Source organism: Meles meles, unplaced genomic scaffold (genome assembly GCF_922984935.1).
Source record: "Meles meles unplaced genomic scaffold, mMelMel3.1 paternal haplotype, whole genome shotgun sequence".
NCBI lineage: Eukaryota > Metazoa > Chordata > Mammalia > Carnivora > Mustelidae > Meles > Meles meles.
Genome location: NW_025721147.1, coordinates 438,060 through 460,642, shown reverse-complemented (window position 1 = coordinate 460,642; position 22,583 = coordinate 438,060).

The window sequence follows — 22,583 nt, the reverse complement described above, 5'->3', positions numbered from 1 at the left end:
TACTACTTTTTCTATAAAATGAAGATTATAATAATATCTGCTACATGATGCTTCCATGGCAACTAATAATAAGAACACCCCTGTTCTTTGCATAGTCCCTAACACAAGGTAAGTAAGGTTAGTCGCTACAACCATTAGTACAGTCAGAAGAACGAGACATACAGAAATGGGGAGATCAGTGGTAACATTTTCATATTTATAAGGTAAATCAGTTATCTTTTTAAAAGAGTTAGTTTTCTAGACGTTTCCCTCCCATGGAGTGAAGGATACCTATGTAATTAGTCTTTTTAATGACTAAATATCTATTTTTGAAGCAAAAAATGGGGGAAGTTATAGGTTATTGAGAAATTGCTTTCAGTTTACTGGAAATGCAAAATAAAATGCCAACTATGTCTCAACATTAACTTTGGAGTGAACTAACTGACGATAATTTTCTATTTCTGTTCTTATTTTCATAGTTTCTTTGTTTAGTAAAAACCAAGTGGTCCAGTTAATGAAGTTAGTTCCATAAATGAAGTTGGCATCCTCAGAGATTCTTGCAGGGGAAGGGCTGATGTTTCCCAAACAGGGTAAAGGAGCACACAGCAGCTATTTCTGGAGCTGAAAAAGGGACCATCAACACATTTCAGTTTTTCCCCTTGGGAAATTGTGCCAGGTACACATTTTACATTTTCTCATATTAGGAAGCTAAATATCTTAAAATATAGGAACTAATTCAGTTCCAGTGCTATATATTAACAATCCTAAATTACTCTTATCCTGTAAACCCAAAAGTTAAGTGAAATGAAGCTTTCTGTTTTTTTTAATAAAGAGAAAAATAAAGCCAAGGAGGGAAATGATGCCTGCCTTCTTCAGAAGTAGAATTCTAAAGAATAAAAATATAATTTATAGGGAAAAACATAAAATTCATCTATGTGAAACTCAATCTTGTATTCATTTTGGAAAACAATACTCCCAGTACTGTAAAGAAACTGATGCCTTAAAAAAAATTGAGAGTACATGGGGTGGCTCAGTTGGTTGATCGTCCAACTCTTAATCTCAGCTCAGGTCTTGATCTCAGGGTTGTGACTTCAAGCTCTGCATTGGACTCCATTCCCAGCCTGGTACCTACTTGAAAATTAAAAACGTACATACATACATACATACATACATACATACATACTGGGGGTACAAAATTATCTGACAATGTTAACAATTTCTGCCTTGTCCATTGAGACAAAAGATCTTCAAAGCATGCAAACAAGTCAAATATAGTTAAGAGGGAACTGAATTCCAAGATATGGAGAAGAGTGAAAGACCATGGTTTATCGGTCACAATAAAGACTACCATACTTTCAGACCAAGATATATCACAGGATACAAAAGGAATGTGCAGGTACAGTCAAGGACCCAGAGAGATTATTAGTGAGAAATCACAGAGAAATAAAGCATCTTAAGACTTGAGAAAAAAAGACACCTCTCTCTTCCAAAATGTTTAGCCCAAGAAACTACCGACAAATAAACTTTGTATCTATACCTAACAAAATCCTAAAATTATCTATGACTTGCCAATACTTTGGACACAAAAAAGTGGTCACAATGACTGACAGAGACCAGATGGGTTCAATAAAGGAAAGAATTGCTCAACTAAGCAGCAGTTAAGGAATTTCACAGATACCAAATACCAGGATTTTAGCAATGCAGTTTAAAAGCTTCTCAAAAACCCTCATGAACCAATTACATATTCACATGCTTAATGTAGGTGAATTCATAGGTGGATGAATAATGTTAAAGATGAATGAGAATCTACTTAGAGGTTTAAGGAGTTTTGATCTGGTCTAGTTCTTTTCTGTAATGATGGTGAAAGGACACCAAGAAGGCACATAAATCTCAATTGCATGATTATTTCATTGAATTAGAGAATAAAAAGACCTTTTTAAATTATAGAATAAATACTTCTGTAGAGGCAAATAGATCTTTGCCTTTTTTCCAAGACTGGTGAAAAATTGGGTCCAAAATAAGTAAGGTGAAATTTATGAAATATAAACAGAGAATTTTACCTACCAATTCAGAAGGCAAATATGTAAAGCATTTCTAACCTTATCTTTAGAACGACCCTGTGAGGTAGGTATTATATTGGTCATGTTGTAGATGATACAACCAAGGTTTGCTGAATTAGTAATTTTCCCAAGTTATATTACAGTTTCTTCCATTGTCACATCTCCATTTATTCAGTCTGACTTCCTCTTACCAGGAATCTTGTGATTACATTGGGCCTACCCAGGTAATCCAGGATGATCTCCTCATCTCAAAATCTCTAATTTAATCCTATCTGCAGAGTCTCTTTACATATGTATAAAGGAACATTCACAGCTTCCAGAGATCCAGACATGGACACATTTGAGGACTATTGTTCAGCCTAACCAAACTGTGCATAGTGAGCAAGGTGAGGAGTGGTTGGAGGTGACTAAGAACTAAATTACATGGGCCTTGAAAGCCGTCATAAGAATCTTGGGTTTTACCATATATTAAATGGAGAGCTATGCAGAGCAGTGACACAGCTGAACTTGTGTCTTTAGAGGATCACTGCAGTGGCTGTATCGAGAAGAGATACAGGGACACATGATACAAGAACTGTGAGAAGGTGCTTGTGGTGGTCTAGGAGACAGAGGTGGCAACTCATACCAGGCTGGTAACACTGAAAGTGGTCAGAAGTGGCTGGATTCCAGAGATAACTTTGAAGAATAGATCCAACATGACAGATTCTATGTGCTCAGAGAAAGAGTCATCCAAGGATTATTTCATTTCAGTCTGAGCAGCTTGAATTGTCATCAACTCAAATGGAAACTTCTGTAAAAGGACTAGTTTTGGAGGGGTAGTTGGAATAGAACCACGCATTCTTCTTTTTAGTCAGTATTATTATGACTATTAGACATATAAGTCGAGATATTGAATGGAGAATTGTATTTAGGAATCTGCAAGTTAGAAGAAAATTCAGAGTTACAAATATCAATATGGGCATATAGGAATTGTCAGCTCATAGGCAATGTTTTCAGCCATAAGACTAGATGAGATCATCAAGGGGGTAAGTGTAAGATAAATAAGAAATGATCAAGGATACATTCTGGAGCACATCCTCATAAGGAGGATTAGAAGAAGGGAAGCCATAAACAGAGGCTAAGAGAAAATGACAGTGCAAATGCAGTTTCCTGGAAGACAAGTAAAAGAATATGTATTTTAAGGATGATGAATTATTAAATGTGACCTGTGAGCTGAACCGTGAATACTGGATTGACCAACCCACGTGATGTGGGATAATCTGATAACTCAGAGTGGTAATGGCCAAGACTCTGAACAGAAATATAGATAAATCACTTAGAGCAATCGCTGCATTTTTGGAATCAATCACTTGAGAATCTATTTAAAATAGTGATACCTAGGCACACAACCCCCCCCCCCAAAAACCCCACACCACTCTGACTAGCATTTTGTAAGCTCTCCAGCTGAATCTAATGGGCAGGAAAGTTTGATACACAGTAGTTTAGAACAATGCCAGCATCTAGAAAACTTTTTTGGTATGATTAAGTTGAGGAAGCTTGGTGGGAAGGGACAGGGTTTGTGTGGGAAAGAGTGGAAATTATTGTGCAAATGACAAATTGTAAATTTATTGCTCATTATCCAAGGGTTACTTTGGCGAGTATAATCACATCATGTTTTCCTCATTCAGAGCACCAAAACTTTTGGTTCTTATACCAAAATTAAGTAGATACTTAGCTCTGCTCAGCAAATGTTGGACAAAGGCAAAGAAAATGTGTCTAAGAGTGAGACCTTATACCTCCAAATAGTGGGCAAAGCCAGAATGCAAAGACTAAATAAGAGCCAATGAAGAGTCACCTTTAGCCCCAGTGACAATTTGTAGTGACACTTTCTAAGCAGCTCTGAAAACAGTTTATACCACCACTTCAGACTGCCTGAAGAATTAAGATCAAAGATAAGTTTTATTTCTGATGTAACCCTATCCAAACTATTTTTCTCCCTTCTAGAAATCTTGCAGCTGTGAGTTTTAGGCCAAGTCACATGTTTCAAATAAAGTTCAATAAAGAAGGCCTAATTCAGATAACAAGAGACTCTCTGAGATTCTTTATACACCAGCTGTTAACTTTTGTGTTGAAATGCTGGTTGGATATTTGATGCTTTCCTTTAATTCAGAAAAGCACTTAAAGCACTTAGGGAAGCACTGGATTGATTTTCAATTTGGGAATCCCATGTCTGCAGAGCAACTCAAAAATAGTTCAATAAAATTTTGTGAGTAAGTTTTCTACTCTAGCAAGCAGGTAAAATGGAGTTAAAATGCATTATGGAAAGACAAAAGTTTGCTTATGATGCAGTAAGAAGTTCACACAGAAAGAAACGTGCATGCAATCAGGAGGGAAATCGATGCAAGCCCCCCAGAAGGAGGATTCCAAGGTTACTCGAGGGAGTCAAAGATTAAAAGTTGGGGTGGCAATTTAAAAGGAAAAGGAAAAAGGAATGAGAGAGATCCCTGATCAGACAGAACAGGTAGATAAAAGAATAAAGAACTAATGATTAGGAATAGGAGAGACAAGAATGAAAGAAACAGGCAAAATAGAGTCCCCAAACAAGAGAGAAGAGGCATAAGAAGGTCAATTAACATGGCAAACTTTGGGGCAGGGAAAGGAAAAGGGAGTGTGCCTGGAACTAAAAGGGACAGTGGTTATGCCAGCAGCTGGGAGAAAGCCACTCATATCCTGTTTTGAAGGAGGAAAGAAGGTCAAACTCCCTATTTTCTGTCATCGCTGATGACTTTTCAAACTGTTATCCCTACAGCAAAAAAGCATCAGAGTAAAACAAAACTATCTGCAGATGACAGAAATTAAAACAGTTGTGGCTGACTTATTCCTGATCATTTTCAAATGTGAAAGGTCCGGTGAAAGTTCATAACAAGAGTGGTGTAATTGACAAGCAAATTTGACTTATATGTGGCATGAAAAACAAGATAACAACGTCCTTTCAAGATGCTTCAGTAAATGTCTATAAGGACCAGGCATAAGCCTATTTGCAAAGAAGTCGGTGGATGTTGTATCTGATTTGTAAAATTAAATGAAGATACGGAAGAAATACTTTTGAGATAGAATAATCCTGAGTGAGACATAACACACATACCAGCAGTATGCAAATAGTATGTTAAGAATATCCTAAGATTATCGAGTAAAGAGATCTAGTAAGTCTGGAGTACATCATAAAACTTAAAGCATGAATCTGATGTACATCCTCAACTGAGAGTCACTGGCCTAGAAGATATTAGATCCAAACGAAGCATGTTTATAGCCAATAAGAATTTTAAATGATAACTGAAATCTATGAGTAATAACACTTTAGCATTTAGTTTCATGTCTAAATATCATCAGACAAAATAGAACCAAGCAGAAACATGTCATGGATAGAAAAAGCATTGACAATTCCCTAGGAACTTCATATACATGATGCAATTTCTGAATTATTTATATTAATAATATTTTGTTTATAAAAATTTTACCTTTGGGAGAATAAATATCTCTTTTGATTCAACAACTCTTCTCATGTAACACATTGATAGGGATACAGATTTCTTTCTTTTTTTTTTTTTAAGATTTTATTTATCTGGCAGGGAGAGATCAGGTATTTTATTTATTTGACAGTGAGATATCAGATTATTTGACAGCAGAGAGGCAGGCTGAGAGAGAGGGGGAAACAGGCTCCCTACTGAGCAGAGAGCCCAATGTAGGGCTCCATCCCAGGACCCTGAGATCATGACCTGAGCCGAAGGCAGAGGCTTTAACCCACTGAGCCACCCAGGTGCCCCTACAGATTTCTTTTTAAACCTAATCATTTCTAGTAATTTTTACAAGGTGAATGAACAAGTCTTTGTGATTTTGCAGAGTCCCCCCTGAGAAATCACAAATAAAGTTTTAGGTGCAAAAGATATCTTGTAAGTTTTACTCTTTTTTTTTTTTTTCCGATACTGAGAGCTTGGTTTGGGGAAGACAAAAATAAATATTATTGGAGGAGATTTGGACTTGATTAAGATAAGATCATGGGTGCCTGTGAATAATACTAACAACCTACTTAACTGAAGTGACAAAAGCATTTTGAAATACGCATAGAATGTAACATAATTGTAAAAATATGAACTCTTTCAAAAGTGAAGCTTCTTTGTTCTTCTTTTTTTAATTGTTTTTAAAAATAATACTGGATGTAATAAAGTCAACATAAAGCACAGAAAGTTACTCTGATAAGACAATCTTTGTTATGTAAGCAAATAACACAGAAAGATTAACCCTTTATATCATAATGAAAGCAATAAACTTAAACCAAGGAATCAATCCCATCAACACTGAGCAAACTTTGCCAAGTTATTAAGGCATTCCATAGCTTTTCAGACTCAGTTATTATAAACCAAGGCAAATAAAATTTACATTCCAAGCTATGCCTTTCATTGTGCTTTTTTTAAATAAGATTTATTTATTTATTTATTTACTTATTTATTTATTTTCGTGACAGAGAGATCACAAGTAAGCAGAGAGGCAGGCAGAGAGAGAGGAAGTGAAGCAGGCTCTGCTGAGCAGAGAGCCCAATGTGGGGCTTGATCCCAGGACCCTGGGATCATGACCTGAGCCAAAGGCAGAGGCTTTAACCCACTGAGCCACCCAGGTGCCTCTCATTGTGCTTTTCAGTATTCTACAACATACTGGGACTTTAGGGCAAATCTTGCAAGACCATGAGAATTAATTTTCTAAGAAACAGAATACAAGGCTTTCACCATTACTACCCTCAAATGAACCAATAAATAAGCATTTTTTAAAGTTCTCCATTTTAGTTGCCAATACAGTTAAATACCAGTAGACATAACACACATGAACAAACTCTTTGGTGTCCTTGATAAATCTTCAGCGTGTAAATGGGTCTGAAGAACCAAAAAAAAAAAAAAAAAAGAAAAGAAAAGAAAAGGAACAAAGAAGTACTGTGTTAGGGAAAAAATTATTATTTCCCTTGAAAATAGAAGTCCATATATTGTTATATTTTCTCTGTTACTATTGCTCCTAGTAGTCTCAATCAACAATACTAATGATAATTTTTTTTCAGTGTTCCAAGATTCATTGTTTATGCACCACACCCAGTCTTCCATGCAATATGTGCCCTCCTTAATAATACCCCCCACCAGGCTCACCCGTCCCCCCATCTCTCTCCCCTCCAAAACCCTCAGTTTGTTTCTCAGAGTCCACAGTCTCTCATGGTTTGTCTCCCCCTCTGATTTCCCCCAACTAATTTCTTCTCTCCATCTCCCAATATCCTCCATGTTATTCCTTATGCTCCACAAGTAAGTGAAACCATATGATAATTGACTCTCTCTCTCTGCTTGTCTTATTTCACTCAGCATAAAATCTTCCAGTCCCGTACATGTTGATACAAAACTTGGGTACTCAACCTTTCTGATGGCTGCATAATATTTCATTGTATATATGTACCATATCTTCTTTATCCATTTGTCTGTTGAAGGGCATCTTTGAAGAAAGGGGAACCATCTTCACTGTTGATGGGAATGCAAGTTGGTGCAGCCACTTTGGAAAACAGTGTGGAGAGTCCTCAAAAAATTAAAAATAGAGCTATCCTATGACCCTGCAATTACACTTCTGGGTATTTACCCCAAAGACACAGATGTAGTGAGAAGAAGGGCCATATGTACCCCAATATTCATAGCAGCAATGGCCTCAATTGCCAAACTGTGGAAAGAACTAATGACTTTTTTTTTAAAAGAAGCCTTTAATTTAATTTTTTTTCAGTGTCGAAAATTCATTGTTTATGCACCACACCCAGGGCTCTATGCAATACATGTCCTCCATAATACCCACCACCAGGTTCACCCAATCTCCCACCCCACCCCTCCAAAACCCTCAGTTTTTTTTTTCTCAGAGTCCACAGTCTCTCATGGTTTGCCTCCCCCTCCAATTTCCCCCAACTCACCTCTCCTCTCCATGTCCCAACATCCTCCGTGTTATTCCTTATGCTCCACAAGTAAGTGAAACCATATGGTACTTGACTTTCTCTGCTTGACTTACTTCACTCAGCATAATCTCTTCCAGTCCCGTCCATGTTGATACAAAAGTTGGGTATCCATCCTTTCTGATGGAGGCATAATGCCCCATTGTATATATGGACCATATCTTCTTTATCCATTCGTCTGTTGAAGGGCATCTTGGTTCTTTCCAGTTTGGCAACTGTGGCCATTGCTGCTACGAACATTGGGATACAGATGGCCCTTCTTTTCACCACATCAGTATCTTTGGGATAAATACTCAGTAGTGCAATTGCAGGGTCATAGGGAAGCTCTATGTTTAATTTCTTAAGGAATCTCCACACTGTTTTTCAAAGGGGCTGCACCCACTTGCATTCCTACCAACATGTAAGAGGGTTCCCCTTTCTCCACATCCTCTCCGACACTTGTTGTTTACTGTCTTGTTGATTTTGGCCATTCTAACTGGTGTAAGGTGGTGTATCTCAATGTGGTTTGATTTGAATCTCCCTGATAGCCAATAATGATGAACATTTTTTCATGTGTCTGTTAGCCATTTGTATGTCTTCTTTGGAGAATTGTCTGTTCATGTCTTCTGCCCATTTTTTGACGTGATTATCTGTTTTGTGTGTGTTGAGTTTCAGGAGTTCTTTACGGACCTTGGATATCAGCCCTTTGTCTGTAGTGTCATTTGCGGTTCTCCTCTCCCATTCCGTGGGTTGCCTCTTTGTTTTGTTGACTGTTTCCTTTTCTGCGCAGAAGCTTTTGATTTTGATGAAGTACCAAAGTTCACTTTCACTTCTATTTCCTTTGCCTTTGGGGACATGTCTTGAAAGAAGTTGCTGTGGCTGTTAATGATAACTTTTAACCTAAATAACTGACTTCTATTTCACAGAGAAAATTTGGTTTTGGATAATGGAGAACAGTCTGCCACAAATCAGCATTTTAGCCACAAGCAGAACTCATAAGTATACATAACACAACTTTCTATAGACACATGCTTGCTACAGCCTAATACACATTCTAAAAGCGGCAGAACTTAACCAAAGATAAAGCCTATCTGTAGCATATTAAAAGCAAAAGCATATAAACAGAAAAGTGTGCTCAGTAATCAATGTTTCTATGTTCTTACTTAGAAATGATTTAGGTATCCAGGATTATTCACTGATTAGCTCATTTTAATTAATCTAAGGTTTCAAGTTCCCTTGAACTTTTTCAAGTTCCCAAGATCTTTTTTTTTATAATTGAGATATAATTTATATACCATAGAATTCCCAATTTAACATGTACAATTCAGTCGGTTTTGGTATATTTGCAAGATTGTACAACCATCACCATTAACCAATTCCAGAATATTTTCATCACTCCCAAATAAAACCCCATCCCCTTTCCCCCACTCTCAGTGATCGCTAATATACTTATTGTATGTCTATATGTTTTATCTATTCTGTACATTTCATATAAATGGAATCCTACAACATATGACCTTTTGTTTCTGGCTCCTTTCAGTCAGCATGATGTTTTCAAGGTTCATCCATGGTGCCATATATATCACTATTTCCTTACTTTTTATGGCCAAATAATATTCCTTTTATGAATATACCACATTATGTATACCTCCATCAGTTGACGGATATATGGTTTTTTTTCTGCTTTGGGATATTAATAACACTGCTATGAATGCATGTGTACAAGTCTTGATATGAACATATGATTGGATTTTCTGGAATGGAACGTGGGAGTTGGAGTTTCTAGATCATATGATAACTCTGCATTTAATTGTTGAAGAAAAACAAAACTATTTTCCACAGCAGCTGCATTATTTTGCATTCATATTAGCAACGTCTGAGAGTTCTTATTTTCCTACATTCTCACAAATGGTCACTATTATGTGCCTTTGATTATAGCCATCTCAATGTTTGTGAAGTGGTATTTCATTGTGATTTTTAATTGCAATCCCCTAGTGACTAATGATGGTAAGCATCTTTTACATGTACTTACTGGTCATTTGTATATATTTATTAAATGTCTATTCACATCCCTTGCCCATTTTTTTAAAGAATTTATTTATTTATTTGACAGAGAGAGAGATCACAAGTAGGCAGAGAGGCAGGCAGAGAGAAAGGGGGAAGCAGGCTCCCCGCTGAGCAGAGAGCCTGATGCGGGGCTCAATCCCAGGACCCTGAGATCATGACCTGAGCTGAAGGCAGAGGCTTAAACCACTGAGCCACCCAGGCGCCCCATCCCTTGCCCATTTTTAATTTATTATTTGTCTTTTTATTGTTAAGTTCCCTAAAGATCTTAGAAATTCAAGCTGGCATACTAGAAAACACGATTCCTATGGAAATAAGGTGTTTCAAGATAGTGTGTTGAATGTTAATGAATTTTAAATACACAGAATCACATTTTTATAACCAATCTGTATAGGTTTACAGAAAGCATACCCAAATAGAATTTAAAAAGCACTTTTATATATATTTAACATTGGTAAATTAAATATTGCTGTTGTTTATCATACCAAAATTACTCAACTAGTCATATTTGCCAAAATTTTACCTTAATTAAATGAACTTGGATTCTTAAAATGTTTCTTAGTTTCTGTATGAGCATCTTAAAAAATTATAGCACATTGGAAGTATTATTCAAGTTCTGTATATTCTTGGAATTTGGGGGATATCCAAAGTACACATTTCTCTCTCTAAGTTCATTGGGATAGAGCTCCTTTATTTTTCTGTTTACTCTTTCTCTCTGTCTTTTAGCATCGGGAGCACATTCTCCTCCTTCTGCCTTTATGAGTAGCCTGACCATGAAACATTGCTGCCTGCCTAACTTCCCTCATTCCTCACAGCTTTTCTTTCTTAGGACAGGTTTCATCTCCTATTTTCCTGATCTTCGTTGTATCAGAAACTTACCGTCTGCCTAGTCTTTTTTTTTTTTAAGTGTTGTTTATATCTGAGCCTTTTATGTCATTACTTTGTTTCCATGCTTGCTTGTTTTTGTCTTTTTTCACCTCCCACTGCCATAAGGCAAATGGATGGAAGGGTAGTTATTCAATCATTTGCTTAAATATTGCTTTAGATTTTATTCTAATCAAACTTTCTTAATCTCACTTTCATGCCTCATCTGTCTCAAATTTCTCTTAATTTTGATTAAAACACTTAATGTTACAAATGGTATAACACAAACATCCATTCTCTGTCATTTGAAATAATATTTAAAGTATTTTTTATTTACTATTTTTCCCTACCTTCTTTCCTCATGAGAGCCTTGGAGACCGGTATCAGGAAGGAAAGGGAGCCAGGAGGGAGAAGAGAAGGGAAGGAGGGAAAGAAAAGAACAAAAAGACAAAGAGAAGGAAAAAGAAGGGAAGTCTCTTCTGCTGTTTGGAATCAGCAGACCAACTCCTTGTTCCCACCTTCCGGCATTAAAATACTTCAGCTTTGCTCCATACATTTTGTAAAACATCTTTGTGACATAATTACAAGAGTTTAAAAATATAAAAACAGTTGGAGTCTATTTTCGTGTGTGGTGTAAGGAAGTGGTCCAATTTCATTTTTCTGCATGTGGCTGTCCAATTTTCCCAGCACCATTTATTGAAGAGGCTGTCTTTTTTCCATTGGACATTCTTTCCTGCTTTGTCGAAGATTAGTTGACCATAGAGTTGAGGGTCGATTTCTGGGCTCTCTATTCTGTTCCACTGGTCTATGTGTCTGTTTTTGTGCCAGTACCATGCTGTCTTGATGATGACAGCTTTGTAATAGAGCTTGAAGTCCGGAATTGTGATGCCACCAACTTTGACTTTGTTCTTCAATATTCCTTTGGCTATTCGAGGTCTTTTCTGGTTCCATATAAATTTTAGGATTATTTGTTCCATTTCTTTGAAAAAAATGGATGGTATTTTGATAGGGATTGCATTTAAATGTGTAGATTGCTTTAGGTAGCATAGACATTTTCACAATATTTATTCTTCCAATCCAGGAGCATGGAACATTTTTCCATTTTTTTGTGTCTTCCTCAATTTCTTTCATGAGTACTTTATAATTTTCTGTGTATAGATTCTTAGTCTCTTTGGTTAGGTTTATTCCTAGGTATCTTATAGTTTTGGGTACAATTGTGAATGGGATTGACTCCTTAATTTCTCTTTCTTCAGTCTTGTTGTTGGTGTACAGAAATGCAACTGATTTCTGTGGATGAAGGACCTCAATGTGAGAAAGGAATCCATCAAAATCCTTGAGGAGAACGCAGGCAGCAACCTCTTCGACCTCAGCCGCAGCAACATCTTCCTAGGAACAACGGCAAAGGCAAGGGAAGCAAGGGCGAAAATGAACTATTGGGATTTCATCAAGATCAAAAGCTTTTGCACAGCAAAGGAAACAGTTAACAAAACCAAAAGACAGCTGACAGAATGGGAGAAGATATTTGCAAATGACATATCAGATAAAGGGCTAGTATCCAAAATCTATAAGGAACTTAGCAAACTCAACACCCAAAGAACAAACAATCCAATCAAGAAATGGGCAGAGGACATGAACAGACATTTCTGCAAAGAAGACATCCAGATGGCCAACAGACACATGAAAAAGTGCTCCACGTCACTCGCCATCAGGGAAATACAAATCAAAACGACAATGAGATATCACCTCACACCAGTCAGAATGGCTAAAATTAACAAGTCAGGAAATGACAGATGCTGGAGAGGATGTGGAGAAAGGGGAACCCTCCTCCACTGTTGGTGGGAATGCAAGCTGGTCCAACCACTCTGGAAAACAGCATGGAGGTTCCTCAAAATGTTGAAAATAGAACTACCCTATACCCAGCAATTGCACTACTGGGTATTTACCCTAAAGATACAAACATAGTGATCCGAAGGGGCACGTGTACCCGAATGTTTATAGCAGCAATGTCTACAATAGCCAGACTGTGGAAAGAACCTAGATGTCCATCAACAGATGAATGGATCAAGAAGATGTGGTATATATACACAATGGAATACTATGCAGCCATCAAAAGAAATGAAATCTTGCCATTTGCGACAACGTGGATGGAACTAGAGCGTATCATGCTTAGTGAAATAAGTCAATCGGAGAAAGACAACTATCATATGATCTCCCTGATATGAGGACATGGAGAAGCAACATGGGGGGGTAGGGGGATAGGAGAAGAATAAATGAAACAAGATGGGATTGGGAGGGAGACAAACCATAAATGACTCTTAATCTCACAAAACAAACTGGGGGTTGCTGGGGGGAGGTGGGATTGGGAGAGGGGGAGCGGGCTATGGACATTGGGGAGGGGAGGCGAACCATAAGAGACTATGGACTCTGAAAAACAACCTGAGGGTTTTGAAGGGTCAGGGGTGGGAGGTTGGGGGAACAGGTGGTGGGTGATGGGGAGGGCACGTTTTGCATGGAGCACTGGGTGTTGTGCAAAAAGAATGAATACTGTTACGCTGAAAAAAATAAATAAATAGAAAGCAAAAAAAAAATATAAAAACAGGTTTGTCCATCAATATTGTCCATCAATAAAGCTCCTCAAATTGTTCTTTCATCTGAGTGATCAAGATTCTCTTTGTGAGAGACCTAGCCAACGACAAGGGTGAAATCTGGAGTTCTAGAAAAGGGCTCCCCTGACAGCTGAATAGTCGGTCCCATGAGTACTGGCCTGAAAGGCAAGCCAACTGCTTTGTTGTTAATGGATGGTAATTGTGGACCCAACAGAATTCTAGGCACTATGGACCATGAAGATATACACAATAGAGTGCCTGCCCTTGAGCAGTTTATAGTAAATGGTGCTACTGAATTAAGTGTCAATACACACTAGAACATAAGGGTACACAAGAATGAATATATCAGTGCCGGGAAGGTGAGGACTGTGGACAGAAGTGGGATTGGAACAGTTTCATAAATGAGACTGACTTGAACTGTGTCTGGAAGGGATGGAAGGATTGGCTGGATTGAGGACATGAAGGCTGGAGAGAAGTGGTCATTATTATCAAAGAAATATAAACCAACCCAGAGGAAGGAAAAGATAATACAGAGTATTAAGGAAATATTGAATAAGATAAAAGTGGAAACGTTCTCAAGGGCCTTGAATGCCAGACTGAGGACGCTGAATGTCCCTCTCTTTATCCTGTCTTGACATAAAGAAGGACAGTAATTTCTGAACAGGACTTCTTTGTCTAAGCTCCAGCCTGAGCTGCAATGGTCTTGTTCCTACCCATACTCCCCCCACCACCCTTTTCTTGCTACAGCTGTTTCCTTCTCATATTTGCTTTAAATGTCCACTTCCTCATAACATCCTGTACATGTAATCTACTCCCCTTTAATATTCTATCCTAGGATCTCTGACTTGTTTGCATATAATTAATTCAACCATCAAGTGCAACTCTATGTTTATTTATCTGCCCAGCCCCTCTGGCAGTAGTACCAAGTGTCACAAACTCAAGGTCCACATCCTCTGTATTTGCTTCAATGTTTTCTTGATAATAAGGGCCACCTTTCTCCAACCCTTCTTATCTCAGTCCAGCCAAATCTTTCCTTCCCTTCCAGACCCAGATCAAGCCATTCTCATCCACGAAATTGTTCCAGCCCATTTCTGTCCACAGTACATCAAGAACAGGAGAAGACCAACACTGCCATGAAACATCAACTTTGTAAGTGGTCAAAAAATAGGAAGTAACCCTAGGAAAGAAAGGAATAGGAGAAACAATGTCCCCAGTCACAGAAAGAAGAGTTTCATCAGGGGATGATAAATAGCCTTAGAAAACATACAACGAAGACACACAAATGGCTATCAGACACATGAAAAAATATTCATCATCACTAGCCATCAGGGAGATTCAAATTAAAACAACATTGAGATACCACCTAACACCAGTTAGAATGGCCAAAATTAGCAAGACAGGAAACAACGTGTGTTGGAGAGGATGTGGAGAAAGGGGAACCCTCTTACACTGTTGGTGGGAATGCAAGTTAGTGCAGCCACGTTGGAGAACAGTGTGGAGATTCCTGAAGAAATTAAAAATAGAGCTTTCCTATGACCCTGCAATTGCACTGCTGGGTATTTACCCCAAAGATACAGATGTAGTGAAAAGAAGGGCCATTTGTACCCCAATGTTTATTGCAGCAATGGCTACAGTCACCAAACTGTGGAAAGAACCAAGATACCCTTCAACGGATGAATGGATAAGGAAGATGTGGTCCATATACACGATGGAGTATTATGCCTCCATCAGAAAGGATGAATACCCAACTTTTGTAGCAACATGGATGGGACTGGAAGAGATTATGCTGAGCGAAATAAGTCAAGCAGAGAGAGTCAAGTATCGTATGGTCTCACTTATTTGTGGAGCATAACAAATAACATGGAGGACATGGGGAGATGGAGAGGAGAGGGAGTTGAGGGAAACTGGAAGGGGAGATGAACCATGAGAGACTATGGACTCTGAAAAACAACCAGAGGGTTATGAAGGGGTGGCGGGGGGGTGGGGGGTGGGAGGTTGAGGAACCAGGTGGTGGGTAATAGGGAGGGCATGTACTGCATGGAGCACTGGGTATGATGCCAAAACAATGAACACTGTTATGCTGTAAATAAACAAATAAAAATAAATAAATTAAAAAAAAATGAGCCCCACAGGAAAAAAAAAAAAAAGAAAACATACAAATACAGAGTGACAACAGAGGGCTTCTCACTTAGAAATAACCATGGAATTTTAAGAGACAGTTTCATTGGGGTGGTAGGGATGGAAAACATATTGTCAGGGTTAAGAGAGTGCTTTTGAGAAGACTAAAAAAAGAAAGGGGTCAGCTTGCATTTAAGGAAGGGAGAAATATGGAGAGTTAACAAGAGAAAGATTAAAAACATAGGGTCAAGAAGAGATGGCTGATGGTGCTGAAAAAGACCATTGCGAGGGAATCATTAGCAATGCATTGTTAAAGGAAGCTTCAGAACATTCCTCACAGAATTGCCAAGACTGCATAAGGCAGCAACCTGACATCACATTTGCTAATTCCTCACATGTTGGAACAATAGCAAAAGACCATAAAAGAGACCTGATGAGCAATAGGTCTATGTTAATAAGACATTGAAGAATGAGCATGAAACTGCAATGGGAGGGTTTTCTGTATCACAAAGCCCAGCCTTACCCATTATCTTCTCCTCCAGATATCTTTACAAAAATAAATCTACATGGCTCTCATTCACATACATAAGAAAAGGTTTTGCACAATCTTTCCCTACAACATCATATAATTTCATATATGGCAGGTACATTAAAAATATCTAACCTACAATTCAATAACAAAAACCCAGAAAAATCCAATTTAAAAATGGGCAGAAGATCTGAATAGACATTTCTTCAAAGAAGGCATATAGATGACCAACTGACACATGAAAAGATGCTCACCATCATTAACCATGAGGAAAATGCACATCCAAACCACAATGAGATGTCACCTTACACAAGTCAGAATGGCTATTATCAAAAACACAAGAAATGACAAGGGTTGGCAAGCCTGTGGCAAAAAGGGAATGCTCATAGTGTTGGTGGGAATGTAAATTGATACAGCCACTGTGGAAAAGAGTATGGAGGTTCTTCAAAAAATTAAAAATAGAACTACTCCATGACCCAGTTATTGCACTGCTAGGTATATAGCCCCCAAATACAAAAACACAAATTCAGAGGGATACATGCACCACTATGTTTATTGCAGCATTATTTACAACAACCAAACGATGGAAGCTCTCCAAGGGCCCATCAATAGATGAAAGGATAAAGAAGATGTGAGCCATAAAAGGAATGAAATCTTGCCATTTGCAACAACGTGGATGGAGCTAGAGAGCATTATGCTAAGTGAAATAAGTCAGTCAGAGAAAGACAGATACCATATGACCTCATTCATATGTGGAATCTAAGAAACAAAACAAACAAGCAAAGAAAAAAGAGAGACAGACCAAGAAACAGAAGGGAGGTGGACCGGTGGACAAGGGAAGTAGGGGATGGGGATTAAAGTGTGTACTTTGATGAGCACTAAATAATTGTATAGAATTATTGAATCACTATATTGTACACCTGAAACTAACATAACACTGTATGTTAGCTATACTGGAATTAAAATAAAAAACATAATATAAAAAAAGAAAATTAAAACACTAAGTCGAAAAGGTATGTATACCCCTATGTTCATTGTAGCATTATTTACAATAGCTGTGATATAGAAGCAACCAAGGTGTCCATTGCAAGATGAATGAATAAAGAAATGAATAAAGAATATGTGGATATATATCCAACAGTAATAACTTGAGCACAAAAAATAATGAAATCTGGGCACCTGGGTGGCTCAGTTGGTTAAACAACTGCCTTCAGCTCAGGTCATGAACCTGGAATCCCAGGATCCAGTCCCACATCAGGCTCCCAGCTCCCTGGGGAATCTGCTTCTCCCTCTGACCTTTTCCCCTCTCATGCTTTCTCTCACTCTCTCCTCAAATGGATAAATACAATCTTTTTAAAAAATGAAATCTTGCCATTTGTGACATTAATGAACCTAGATGGTATTATGCTCAGTGAAATAAGTCAGACAGAGAACGATAAATGCTGTATGACTTCACTTATATGTCGATTCTAAAAAAAAAAAAACAAAACAAACAAACAAAACCAGACTCAGATAAACAGAACAGACTGATGGTTTCCAGAGGAGAGGAGGATTTGGTGGCAGAGGGAGGGGGAGTGGAATAGGTGAAGGGGATCAAGAGGTACAATCTTGTAGTGATAAAATAAATAAGCCATGGGGATATAAGGTACAACAGATGGAATATAGTCAATAATACCATATTAGCTTTGCATGGTGACAGATGGTAACTAGACTAATTGTGGTGATCATTTCATAACATATATGAATGTTGAATCACTATATTATACATAGGAAACTAATACAATATTGTAGTCAACTATACTTTAATAAAAATTTATCTATTCATGGACAACAATGGACCCAAATCAAGATGACATTTTCCTTTCCCAATTGTAGTTTCCTTTTGTTTCTCTGCAGGGTAATAATAATTTCTTTTTAAAAAGTTCACTCTTCAACTAAAATATGACAAAGGCATAGTTGATAAATAGAAATTCTCATCTTTCCATCTCTAAATCTTCCACTGGTTTAATAATTCACTCCTTCTCAGTGCCTTAAAAATGGGACTTTAATCTTTGAATCCCTCTGTAAAGCCATTCTCTTCTCCTCCCACTTACTAAATGGACCATTTATCACTCATTTTATGGGAGCTTATCTACTCCAGGAGAAGTTTGATCAGATAACCTGGTCCTTAGAAAACCAGAGGAAGATTGTTAGGAATGACTTCTATTGTTTGAGAACTTCTCTTTGATCTGAAATATTGAGAGAGGCTATAGGATGTCCCCTGGGTCTCTTGTGTTTTTGATAGTCCAGGAAATGATTACCCTGGTTTCAGAGTCTGGAGAACCTTTGCTGAACATGCTCACTGGATCCCATTCTTCAGAATCATTTGAGGATGAGCTTAATCCCCAGCCAGAGACTGAACATTCCTAGTTTAATGTTGTGATAGAATATGACAGATTTATACATTATTCTGACATAATAAAATGCAAAGAGATGAAGTGTTTTATTTACACAGTAACCTCTTATTTCAACAGTTCAGTCATGGTTACATAGACTTTCTTGGCCTTGTCAGAAATGGCCTCAGGAGGCATGGCCATGCCTTGCAGAGCAGCCTCAACCCTTCAAAGACAGGAGATCCAGGCCATAAAGTCATGAAGGGAAAAAAATGACAACACAAACAAACAAGAAACAAAACGTGGAGACCTGGGACCATCCACTGCTCTAGGGCTTCCATCTTCCTCTGTTTGGATACAGAAGTCACAGAGTAAATGTTGAATGAACCCCTTTTCAGGTTCGTCATTCACTCAACAAACATGGCTGATAATTGCTTCAGGAAACATTGTGTTCCCTCTAGGAGATATAAGGAAGTGACATAAAGGTGAAAGGGGGTGCTGTTCTGCACTCAAGGAGAAGGCAGCCTTGGGAGGGAACCACACAAATACTTAAATTCAATGTGCTATGCCCTTCAGTAGACAACACACTGGTTATTAGAGAGGAGGACACAGAGAAGAGATTAAACTAACCTTGGGGTAGTCAAGAAAGCTTTAGAGAATCATTCTAACTGAAAATCATTACAGCTCTCTTACACCAAACTTATGACTTCAGTAGAGAAGATAAGGAAAGATATGGTACTTTCTCTTCTAGCCAGTGTTCTGGACGTAATATTGGAGGGCACAGAATCCTTGGCTATGAATCTTTGGGAAATTTGAAAAGTGTGTGAGCATATAGAGAGATGCTGGCTCCCACACTCTTCCAGAATAGGACCAGGCCTTGGCATGGAGTGAAATGGGAGTCACCCTAGATAACGCCATTCTTATTTACTAGAGCAAAGTGTATCCTTCCAGATGGGTTTTCTTGTATATCTGGATAGGAGCACATAGATGAAAAAAATACCTTCTTCATCACCAACATGGAGAAAATGAGGAGATGGTTTGCTCCAAGGTTTTTTACCCACTCCCCCTCCCATTTTGAGAGAAAGGAGAAAAAGCAGACCTCATTCTAAAGTAAAGCCTCGTTACTCAAACTGTGACTGATGCACCAGCAGCATGAGCATCACCTGGAAGCTCTTTAAAGATGCAGAATCTTGGGACATCTGGGTGGCTCAGTTGTTAAACATCTGCCTTCATCTCGGGTCATGATCCTAGGGTCCGGGGATCCAGCACCACATCGGGTTCCCTGCTAGGCAGGAAGCCTGCTTCTTCCCTCTGCCCCTGCTTGTGTTCCCTCTCTCGTGGTGCCTCTCTCTGTCAAATAAATGAAATCTTTAAAAAAGAAAGGAAGGGAAGAAGGAAGGAAGGAAGGGAGGGAGGGAGAAAAAGAAAAGAAAGAAAAAGAAATGCAGAATCTTGGGCCCCAGCCCCAAATGACTTCATCAGAAGGGGCAGCTTAACAGGATGCACAGGTGATTAGATTTGTACGCATGTTAAAGTTTGAGAAGCCCCACTCTAGACCAGCATGGTGGCTGAATATTGGAATCACCTCAATATCCTTTTAAAGCACTGATCCCACCCCCAGGAATTCTGATTTAAATGGTCTGGCTTCCTAAGTGATTCCAAATGTGAGTGAAGGTAGTAAAGCACACGGGAGCCTCTTGTTCCCTATAAGAACCTCTGAAATTGCAGAGGGTCTGGGTGTTGCTGACATGGAATGGATACGGAGAGCTCCTGGAAATCCGGCAAACCAGCTGCCCCTTCTCCATACAGGTAGGAGCTGGGACCAAGCCTGGCTCTTCAGATTCAGGGGCCTGACCTTATCCTTACTCCTATACTCATGAAGGCTACTCACTATGCATCTCAGTATGTGGAATTCATGTAGAAATTCATTATGGTAGCTCAGAACCTTAAGCCCAGAATGTTCTATGTATGCCTAAGTGTTTTGCTCATCCTCAAGCAAATCATTTGTGTTCAGGATAGGGTCCTGTGCCGTAGAACGTAATGAAAGGAGAAAGGTTGTCCAGGAAAGTTAGGGGCCTAAAGTCGTAAAGCAAGAAACAAACAAAATAAACCCAAAAGAATTTATCCAAAGGAAGCAGCACCCAGTGAACCCCAGCCTTGAGTCAGCGCAGGGGAGGCCCAGCCCCTTCTAGGGCAGCCTGATTAAGGATCAGGCTCAGGTGCTGGGCTGGGCTGTGTGTGCTGCTGCTTCTCGTCCCAAGACCAAGTTTTGTTTGTTTGTTTGTTTTTGGGTTTTTTGTTTATTTTTTAAATTTGTTTATTTTCAGCGTGACAGTGTTCATTGTTTTTGTACCACACCCAGTGCTCCATGCAGTACGTGCCCTCCCTATTACCCACCACCTGGTTCCTCAACCTCCCACCCCCCCGCCCCTTCAACACCCTCTGGTTGTTTTTCAGAGTCCATAGTCTCTCATGGTTCATCTCCCCTTCCAGTTTCCCTCAAATCCCTCTGCTCTCCTTCTCCCCATGTCCTCCGTGTTCTTTGTTATGCTCCACGAATAAGTGAGACCATATGATACTTGATTCTCTCTGCTTGACTTATTTCGCTCAGCATAATCTCTTCCAGTCCCGTCCATGTTGCTACAAAAGTTGGGTATTCATCCTTTCTGATGGAGGCATAATACTCCATTGTGTATATGGACCACATCTTCCTTATCCATTCATCCGTTGAAGGGCATCTTGGCTCTTTCCACAGTTTGGCGACCGTGGTCATTGCTGCAATAAACATTGGGGTACAGATGACTCTTCTTTTCACTACATCTGTATCTTTGGGGTAAAAACCCAGCAGTGCAATTGCAGGGTCATAGGGAAGCTCTATTCTTAATTTCTTCAGGAATCTCCACCCTGTTCTCCAAAGTGGCTGCACTAACTTGCATTCCCACCAACAGTGTAAGAGGGTTCCCCTTTCTCCACATCCTCTCCAACACACGTTGTTTCCTGTCTTGCTAATTTTGGCCATTCTAACTGGTGTCAGGTGGTATCTCAATGTGGTTTTAATTTGAATCTCCCTGATGGCTAGTGATGATGAACATTTTTTCACGTGTCTGATAGCCATTTGTATGTCTTCATTGGAGAAGTGTCTGTTCATATCTTCTGCCCATTTTTTGATATGATTATCTGTTTTGTGTGTGTTGAGTTTGAGGAGTTCCTTATAGATCCTGGATATCAACCTTTTGTCTGTACTGTCATTTGAGTTTTAATAGCAACTTCCCTTCATTGGCTGCTTAAACTCCCCCCCCCAATACCGTGGCTGGAAAGAAGTGTCACATTTTACTTGCTCCCCAGCCTTTGTACCCACCCCCTCCCAGACAAGGTTTGCATATGTGGAGGGGACCCTGTGAGCCACCTCCAGCCTAGGGTGACTGTTGTAAGGGAACTTTCAGCTCCTCTCCTTGCAACACTATGAAGTGCCTCGGGAAACCCATGACTCGGACAACTGCTTTTCTTTGCCTCTTTGACTGCTTTTTTTGAAGATTCTGCAAGCAGGGCATGGCCGCCTTTATAACAACAGCTATGCTGGGTGAGTAGAGTGACTTTCATTTCCTGTGTGATTTTTAGTTGGATAAGGGGGCTGGTTTGCTTTTGAGTCTGCCTCAGATTTTTTTTTTCTTATCTGTGATTTTTGTGTGAATCTGTACACTTCACCCTCACCTAAGTAAAGCATGTGTGCGGTTCCCAGCTCTTGGGTCGAGCTCACTGAGAGAATGCGGCTGTCGTAAGTCTAGCTTTTCACACTTTTTATAGTGTGCCACCCTCCACTGTGGACCAGTGTTGAATGGGATTCTGTCCTTGATGTGGCCAGTATTTTATAGTATCTGAGTAAGAAGGATGCTGTTGTACCACGTGAATTATGACCTGAAAACTAGAGCTTCTCCTTCAGGATTGTAGAGAGAAAGGGTTGAAATTCACCAGTGATTAAGACCAGAGTGTGTCTTTGTATGTGTGTTTGTT